The following is a 9,535-nucleotide window of genomic DNA, read 5'->3' on the forward strand; positions in this document are numbered from 1 at the left end:
GATTATTTGGTACAAAGACAAATAATATATCTATAATTCAATGTGTGCAGAATTCACTGTATGTGTGACGTGAGACGAACCTTTTCTTTAAGCATTGAAAGAAGGAAGGAAAATAGGAAGCAATGTTTTCCCCAAGGAAAATCCCCAGTATTTGTTTGATGAATTTAAGCTCAGTGGGTTTACGGTATATAAATTTCTTACATTACTAAAATAAGCTTACTCATAACAATAAATAATTCTTTATAGTAACCATTATGTGGTACTTGAAAAATAAGGTAATATGCTGCTGTAGAAAATAACTTAATAATTTGTTCGGAAAAGGCTCAAATATGTCATCCAACTATCGGAAATGGCTCATTTATGCCACTCGTCAATAGTTTGGCTCATTTATGCCATCAAACTATAGGAAATAGCTCATTTATGCCGTCGAACTATAGAAATGGCTCATTTATGCCACTCATCAATAGTTTGACTCATTTATGTCATCGCCCGTTAATAAAAATGACTCATCCATGCCATATTTCATTAAAGCTGATTTTACAATACCATATATGACACGTGGCCTCCAACTAGATTATGGTTGTAAGTGGGTAAGGTGTATGGGTCGAATTTTTTATTAATTTGATATTTAAAACCCGACCCAGGTTTAATTGAACGACGTAGACCTCTAATTGGAGGTCACGTGTCATATCTGGTATTATAAAACCGGCGTTGATAAGAAATGGCATGGATGAGTCATTTTGGTAACGAGCGATGGCATAAATGGGTCAAAGTATTGATGAATGGCATAAATGAGCCATTTCCTATAGTTCGATGGCATAAATGAGTCATTTCCTATAGTTCGATGGCATAAATGAGCCAAACTATTGACGAGTGGCATAAATGAACCATTTCCGATAGTTGGATGGCATATTTGAGCCTTTTCCGTAATTTGTTTAATGCAATGAATTTACCCTTAGTGACATGGTAAATCATCTAAAGTTTTCTATTAATACATGATTAGGCCATTGGCTGCCCCAAAAAGAATGTTTTGTTAACAAAAGTTTAAATTGTGTTCCCCTTTTAGCATAATGTAATTTTCAAGTTAAGTACAATAAAACCTTGACCAAAAAAAAAAAATTAATTGCAAAGAAAAGTAAAAAGAAAAAAACATAAAAGAGATGAAACTCATTGTTGTGAAAAGCTAAAATATCTTTTTCTTTTTTCTTTTAGGGAGTAATAATATATAAAAAAAAAACTAATGAGATACTCCTTCCGTCTCAAAAAGATTGTCTTAATTTGACTTGACACAAAGATTTTGAAATGTGTGGTCCAAAATAAGTCTTAGATATTTATGTGGCCGTAAATAATCTAATAACGTTAAATTGTTTCTAAATATAAAAAGATGTCAATCTTTTTGGTACAGATTAAAAAGGAAAGGAAAAAAATCTTTTTGAGCCGGAGGGAATAATAGTTTCAACTTAAGTAGAACTGCGTTTTATATTGGTTAAAATAAATGATGATTAGATACGACAAATCCCACCTAAATGACTGCTCTAATGACAGCTATTTTCTCTACTTTGTTTAACTAAAGCCAAAAAAAAGGGGGGCATCCAGATCATGTGAGCTTAGCTAAGCAATAAAATATTTATTAATCTATCTAGTTATGACTTGGCTTCATTTATTTTCAGCATAATAATAATCGGGAAAATAGAAAATATTTAACTACACAATGATGACTAAATTGAAATTTATAAACACTAAGATTCGATTGTAATATAAGTAACATTTTAACCCTGAAAACCACTTAATCATACTAGGTATTTAAATCAAATCAAATAATTTAATCTTAAAACTTCAAATGAAAATAAGAATTTAAACAAAAAAAAGTATATAGACATACATATTTTGCATTGGCTGATCCGGTATAAATATCCTGTAATTCGAGTAAGTTTTTCCTCTTAGCTGCTTTTTTGGAACCAATAAATAACTTGCTTTTAAACTACTTATAAAATTGTGAGTCTTTTAATCATGATAATATAGAAATTAGAAAAGGTTTATTAGGACAACTTTTAATAGTCATTCTTTTTCTAGGATCATTCGTCCAAAGAAAACAGAATTAGAATCTTGAAAACATGTGCTTCATCATGGACCAAACCACCTTATGACTCTTTCCCAACTTTGATGATTTGCATAACAAGTAATCCATTAGTTTCAATTTATCCGAACTTATTTCTCTTTTTTTTTTTTTTTTTTTAATCTGTTTAAAGAGCAATAATTTCTTTTAAATTTAATACTTTTAATAAGGAACTTTTATAACTACACAAATGTAATGATATACTTAAAATCATAAGTTTCAAAATTCTTGTGCACACAATTTTATGGGTGATTTGCACAAATAGGATTTTCGGGTGCCACCATTTAAACTTTAGCCTCGGTAAAATATGGTGCGAAAATAATTGTTTCAATAGACTCTGGAGCAAACTTCTGGCAGATCTCCCGGGCTTTTTATTTGATATTGGGCAAGATTTTTCTTAACAGTAAGTTCTGGTAATTTTAAAGATTGTTGCCACAAATGCCTGCGAATTGTCAGAACTTCAGTCATAAGACGTGCCTTTACAATAAGTTATAGTGATTGTTAGGATTTTTACCATAAATCTTGACGAAACACTAGAATCTTTTCAAATAATTTCTTGACGATTATAATAACTTGTTGCAGAAATTTCAGCACCACATTTTTGCTTCACAATTATTTCAAATGACTACAAATTTGATATTCATCCTTCTAATTGTAACAACTCTATCCCTAGTTTTGAGTTTGAGCGCCTTGAATAGGTTGTTTTTATATTTTGAGATCTATTGGCATGGCTCGGGTTGAGACTCAAGAGGGTGTTTTGGCATATTTTTACACTGAATTCTCACATGACAGTGGGTGCTGGTGCATCGCAATTGTGTCACGTTTTGGTATTGTTAGAAATTTAATTATTTGCATAATAGTCCCTTAGGTTCTAGAATTGATGATAGACTTCTTTAGTAAGTTAGTTGTCTTTATATTTCAGTAACAAAGGTAGTTGTAGAGGATGTTGAATGAAAATCTTAATTTTATCTTATTATTTCCTTTTCTCTTTCCTTATTTTCTTTCCTTTATCCTTTCACGGTGATTCCAACGTGCGAATCGTTACAAATGGTATCAGAGCCAACGATTCTCGGCTTGCAATCTGCTGCAATGACTGATTTTGGATTTAGCAATAATGAGCCATATTCATATGCCTATCACTATTTGAATGGCGTTATTAATTGTGTTGAGTTCAGTGACGGTTACATCCGAGCTCCGTCTACCACAAACTTTCTCTCTGAGGCCTTCAGATTGTTGCGAGAACAGCGTCGGATACTAGACAAGATGATAGCACCAAGGGAATCCAAAGAAAAGCAGCAAACGGTTAACAACACTGACATTATTGAAAATCATTTCTTCTACTTTGACAAGGTTGACGAACTGGAGAAACCCAACCAGTCCACCTTTGCAATTGTTGAATCTGATTCAGGTGCTAGGACCCCGGAGAACTGGGTCCAAGAAGCAACTATGAAAATTGAAGGTGTAGATTCAAACAACTCCTGAAATGCGGACATGGTGTTTGCTGAAAATTTTCTTACAACTGGTGACGTAGCTGACTGTGAATCCACACCCATCACTCGGAATAGCATTCCTGACTACGATACTTCGAAACTAACTGCTGATAATGAGTATTCACCTCTAGAAATTGAAGGAAGTAATGAGAAAAATTTGAAAAATGATGAACAAGAAGTGTTTGATAAAAGTCTTCAAAAAAATGAAGAGCTCTTCTTTGAATGAAACGTTCTGAATGATGGACTTGCTTCAGACGAAGTTGGTTATGCCAACGTCAACGAGTTAGAAGAAGCAAGCCATCCATCTTAGCAATGGTCAAACCTGGATAAATAGAGGACCAAAGAGAAATGGAGATAGAAGGTGCAATTGCTGCTCTTCATATTGTAGACCAGGTGTTTGACAAAATTCCTGAGAAGGATAATGCTGAAATGCCATATGAAAAGCAGTCAATGTTTGATGGAGAAGCACATATCGAAATCGAAGTTGAAGATGCTAAAGCTTCAGAAAACTATGGAGTCCAGCTGGTCTATAAGAACAACTTGCTCAACTGTAGTGAATAATTGGAGAACACGATAATTTTTTATATCACTATTAATTACACCAGTGAACTTAATGTTCCCTCCTTGATGGGTTCACTAGGACCTATCTGCCCTATTATTGATGATGGAACACCATTACAGAGCGATGTCGTAAAAGCTTACGAAAAGTCCACAACCGAATATGAAATGCTCGACCAAATTCTTCTAATGTATGGAATCAATGTGACCAATTTGCAATAGGATGATAGTGAAGAAGATGAGCCTCTGGAGCTTGAAGATGGTGAACTTTCAGAAAACACTGTAAGCCATATGTTCGAAAAATGTCCTTATAAGGTTGAAACTGATTTACCAGTCTCCATGCCAATATTGGTTGTTGATAATCCGGAGTTACAAAATACATCCCTCGTATTTTCTAATTGCAAGAAAGATTAGGTAGTTCATAAATGTTACAGAGATAAAGTGGGATTTTCTGCTACTATAATGACAGTGATTGATGGTGTTTTTATGAAAGCTCAAAGTGAACTCAATTGTGAGAATTTTGTGTTCGTTGAACCCAAGTTATCTCAATTACAAAGTGAATTCCATACTGCGATTGAGCAAGCCTTACGAGAAGGATCGAACGAAACTGAACAACTTTTGGTAATTGCTTGCTAGAGCTTCAATGATAGTGTGGTGAGTCTAAAAGAAGTTGTAGCTAGGGTCAAGCTCAAGAAGAATGAGACAGAGGAGAAATTTCATTTCTCCCATATGTACACGACATTTATGTCATCATTGAACACGCCATTTATGTCGTCATTGAACCACTGCTGATTGATAAAAATTATTATGCTCGTTTCATAGACAACATTGAAATTCTTATCCATACTTACTTCCATTGGAATCACATTTACACCTACCAGGGATATACAAGTGGCAGCTTTGAGGAAGATGTTTCATTTGTGAGATTGTTTGCTAAGTGTTAGGCAACGACAAGGGGGAAAAGCCAGCTAAAAAGGAATGAGGAGGAATATACATCTGCTAATGAAGAATTCCCTGATGCTCCTTCAAAATATCAATGTACTGTCACTATTGAAGTTGGTAAGAACATTTTGATCTATATTGAAAGAAACTTGGTTGTTGGGGTAGATGATGAGGGCTAGTTTCGGAGTAGAATTGCTAGCTTTAGTAAGAATTATGAAAAGACTGTTGATAATGATATCACTCGAGCAATGAAGAAGAAATGAGTTCTTGTCCATTGTAAAAAGGTTATGCATTTTAACCCTTTATGCTTTGAATTTGATACATCTTGGAATGACATATCAAATCTTAACTGGTTTGCGAGGGTGCAAAAGATAGATCAGTTCCTATGGGATAATGAACAATCATACTCGTATACATTTTTCCACATGTTGAGTAGTGGGGATGACCATAAGATAGTAGCTATTGATTTCATGGACCAAATGGATAGTCTCTTTGGTGTTAAGATGATGAACTTGACTTATCACATTGTTGAGAAGGTATTCGCTCTTGGAATACCTCCAACTACTTATCAAGGGGCACGTGATGCAAAATCAATTATCGAATTCACATTGCAACAGATCAAGGCATTGTTGAAGGAGCGAGTACATGGAAAAGCAGCAGAAAATTCTTTTGAGAGTCCTGGGCCTAGTGTATTAATAAAGTTGAATTTGCCAATTTTTGTCGGGAAGGTGCTTAAGAGCAAAAATATATGGATAGTGGAGCTTTTCATTCTTTGGTGTGGGTACCGCAACAAGCTTGCTCCTGCATGGAAGAAAACTACCAAAGACCTTTAGGGTAATTAAGGTGAAGCAAGGCCATGTAGATTGTGATGCAGAGAAGTCTTTGGTGAGCGGGTACGATGTTCAAAATTTCTCCACAATTTTGGTATTTGGCACTAGCAAGGACAACCTCCTCCCATATGAAGGTGCAAGTACAGCTTCACCCATTGAGTCCTTTTCATTAGAGAAGCAGGAAACAAATGTTACACCTCCTAAGATCATTGAGTCGACTAACCCAGTTGTCATAGAAGGGAAGTGTAATTCTCATTGCACATTGTTTTGTTTCCTTCCTACTAGATATGTTAGATTTCAAGGCAGAAGTAAGGAACAAATTCTTAGAGATGTTGTCTGCTTTGGTAAAGCTTAAGAGAATTTCCTACAGCTATGCTATAGCTTGGAAGGCCCTTTGGTAAGCAAGAAGATCTTGAAAAGCACGTCGGCTTTGGTGTTTATAGATATTCTGCAATGATAGCTTCGCTAAGTGCTTACTTTGTCAAATGTAAAATGGAGCTGTTGGAATTCACTAGGCATATAATTTCCTTGAAGAGTGATTTGGGTAAAAAACAGGGCAACAACTTTTTTTCGAAAGCTACAGGAGTTAAATCATGGAGTAGACATCTTCAGTTCATTTGCAAACTTCAGCAATAGTGTTGTTACATCTACAATAAATGCACTGGAGATGAAGGATGGTGAAAATAACATTTTCATCTTTGATCTGAAGTGGTTTGATCAACCTCCAATCCCATATTATTAATGTCCAACCTTGAGGACAAGGTTGATTTAAAGGAGGATGGAATGTCACGTTTTGGTATTGTTAGAAATTTCAATTAAATTGCATAATAGTCCCTTAGGTTCTAGAATTGATAATAGACTTCTTTAGTAAGTTAGTTGTCTTTATATTTCAGTAACAAAGGTAATTGTAGAGGATGTTGAATGAAAATCTGAATTTTATCTTATTATTTCCTTTTCTCTTTCCTTTTTTTCTTTCCTTTAACCTTTCATGGAGATTGCAACGTGCGAATCGTTACAAATTGTGGCCATCGAATTGCATTTAAGAAATTGCAATTGCAGGCCATCCATTGCAATTATGAAAGGGAATATGTTGCATCTGCGAGCCACTGGCCGCTTTTGTAAGAAAGAAATTGTGGGCTAGCCACCACAATTACATAGGTCACTTATAGTATAAAAGGCCTATTTTAAAACTTTTGACGTTCTAACGTCATTTTTGGACAAACTAAGTTATGAGTTGAAGGAATTTCAACTTGGATTTGTCACCTAACTTCAATGTAATGATTCCACACTTATCGATGATGATTATAATATTTTTATTTTAGATTTGAAATCTAAATCATGGAAGCAAATGTAGAAATTAGGAATTTTGGGTCTAATCCCTAGAAATACTAAATTGGGGATTTGGACATCAAAATGTACTCAAATTGGAAATCTAATTGTAGATTTGAATTTGCGGGATTATGGGTAACTTGAGAATGTAACTATCTTGGGGTTTGATCATGTGAGCTCGAGGTTGACTTGGACTTTGACCAATTTAACAATATGGAATAAGGTTTAATGAATCTGTTTAACTGTTGAGTATTCTTTTGAATAGATCGAGCTCGTGTGGTGGAATTGAGCGAGGAAAAATGTTTCGCGAAGGTTAAGGCTAGTTCGGATCTAGGTAAGTTAATAATTTGACCTCAATGAGGAAAGTTTCTCAAATTAGAATTATTTTACATATACCATGTATATGAGGAGTGATCGCTCAAATTACACCGTTTAATAGCGTAAAGAGGACGATGTCAAATATAGTAACCCAACAAGGTTGGGGTCGAATCTCATAGGGAATATGGTGTGAAAAGTTTACTAAAATCGTAGATGTTTTATTTAGGTCTAATGTCTTACTCCGGCGAATTTGTAGAAAGTTGGTTGTTTATGACTAATTGCTAATTAATTGCTTTGGATTGTAATACATGGTAAAAGAAACCAAGGTTGTGTCCCTGTCAGATAAAGTGTATGATCATAGGTATTGCTCTTGATATACTTCTAATGGATGGTTATATAAATGCACTTAACCTCTATGTGAATCTCTACTATTTCCCAATAAATAAAAGTTATTTCTTTCTATGATTTTCCCAAATATAAGAAAGTTGATGTGAAGAATGGTTAATTATACCAAGTAAATTCCTCTTATTCCTAAGTGAATTTATTAAACAAGGGTTAACGCCTTGAGTTCTTGTTACTAGTTCTTACCAAACCCTAATTATTTTCCCAAATAAACCAAGGTTTATGACATTAGCTAATGTTTGCAACCACTAACTATTAACGAATAGCGAAAAATAAGTAAACCCTAACAATCCATTATGCATATATCAATCTCAATTCTCAATCACCAAACACCCATCTTTGGGTTCACAACCTTAGTAGGGTGTTTAGTTACTCATGACAAATAACAAAGAATAAGAGATTGAAGAATTCATAATTGCATACTTTTGATGATAGGAGAAATTAATAATACTTGAATTAATGTTTGAAAGCTCCAAAACAAAGGAATATTCAATGCTCTAAGTCAAGAGTCAAAGTATAATAGTTGATCATAAATAAACCCTACATTGGACTATTTATAGCTTTTAAAAAAGCGTAAAATTACAAGATTTGCACTTAAGTCCCTGACGGCAACTTATATGGTCCGTATAATATTACACGGACCGTATAAAGTTGTACGGCCACAATCTTCAATTCTTCAGAGAAAAACACGAGCTGATATTACACGGTTCGTATAACTTACACGACCCGTATAACTCGATCGTAAAACTCCCTGTTCAGACACAGCTTCATGTCTTGCCTAAGATCCTTTGACACGACCAACTTATACAGCCCGTATAATATTGTACGATCCGTATAAGTCACTCGTATCTCCACATCATCAAGTTCAACACTCTGCTTCAGTCTCCTTCTTTTATACGACCAAAGACAGGGTCCGTATAATATTGTACGGACCGTGAAAGTCCACTTTTGTGCAACTTCAACAACTTTTTAGCTTTTGATCCTTAACTCCATGATTTACCTGAAACACAACAAAAACACATCAAAACGACACATACTTGCTCAAAAACAAGTAAAACTTCTCGTAAAAAGATATCGACTGTGCCATAATTTCACGGCACATCAGGGAGTACCATATATATGTGGATATCAGGGTTATAAATACTATATGGTGTATAGATTGATTTTGATATACATGCTTAATATGTTCTTTTCTTTGTCAAGACTACCTTATGTAATCTATCATGCTTGTATAATGTTATACGCATTTCTCACATGCTAGCGTTAACATTTTGGGATATATGTATGTCACATTACATGTTTAGCTTATAGTCATGCACTGTGGCATATGCATTAGAATTTGCATATTTGATTTCACACCTACATATGATCATGACACGTGAATCGTCTGTGCGATTTGTGATATATGTATGAGTTTTTCAAATTTAGTTGAGCCCAAGGGTGAGATATGGCGTGTGGATATTATTTTTTCCCTCATGAGTCACAGTAGCACTTGGGTAAGGGAAAGTGTTGTGTACACCAACGACGTTTATGGACTTGATGAACTCTGT

The 9,535-nt window shown here is 34.6% G+C and overlaps 1 pseudogene; it reads left to right on the forward strand.

Annotated features, from left to right (window-relative positions):
* Nucleotides 1-5,393: 5,393 nt before the first annotated feature.
* LOC132063011 (protein disulfide isomerase-like 2-3) lies at nucleotides 5,394-6,858 on the forward strand (annotated as a pseudogene).
* Nucleotides 6,859-9,535: the final 2,677 nt, after the last annotated feature.

This window comes from Lycium ferocissimum, chromosome 7 (genome assembly GCF_029784015.1).
Source record: "Lycium ferocissimum isolate CSIRO_LF1 chromosome 7, AGI_CSIRO_Lferr_CH_V1, whole genome shotgun sequence".
Taxonomy (NCBI): Eukaryota; Viridiplantae; Streptophyta; class Magnoliopsida; order Solanales; family Solanaceae; genus Lycium; species Lycium ferocissimum.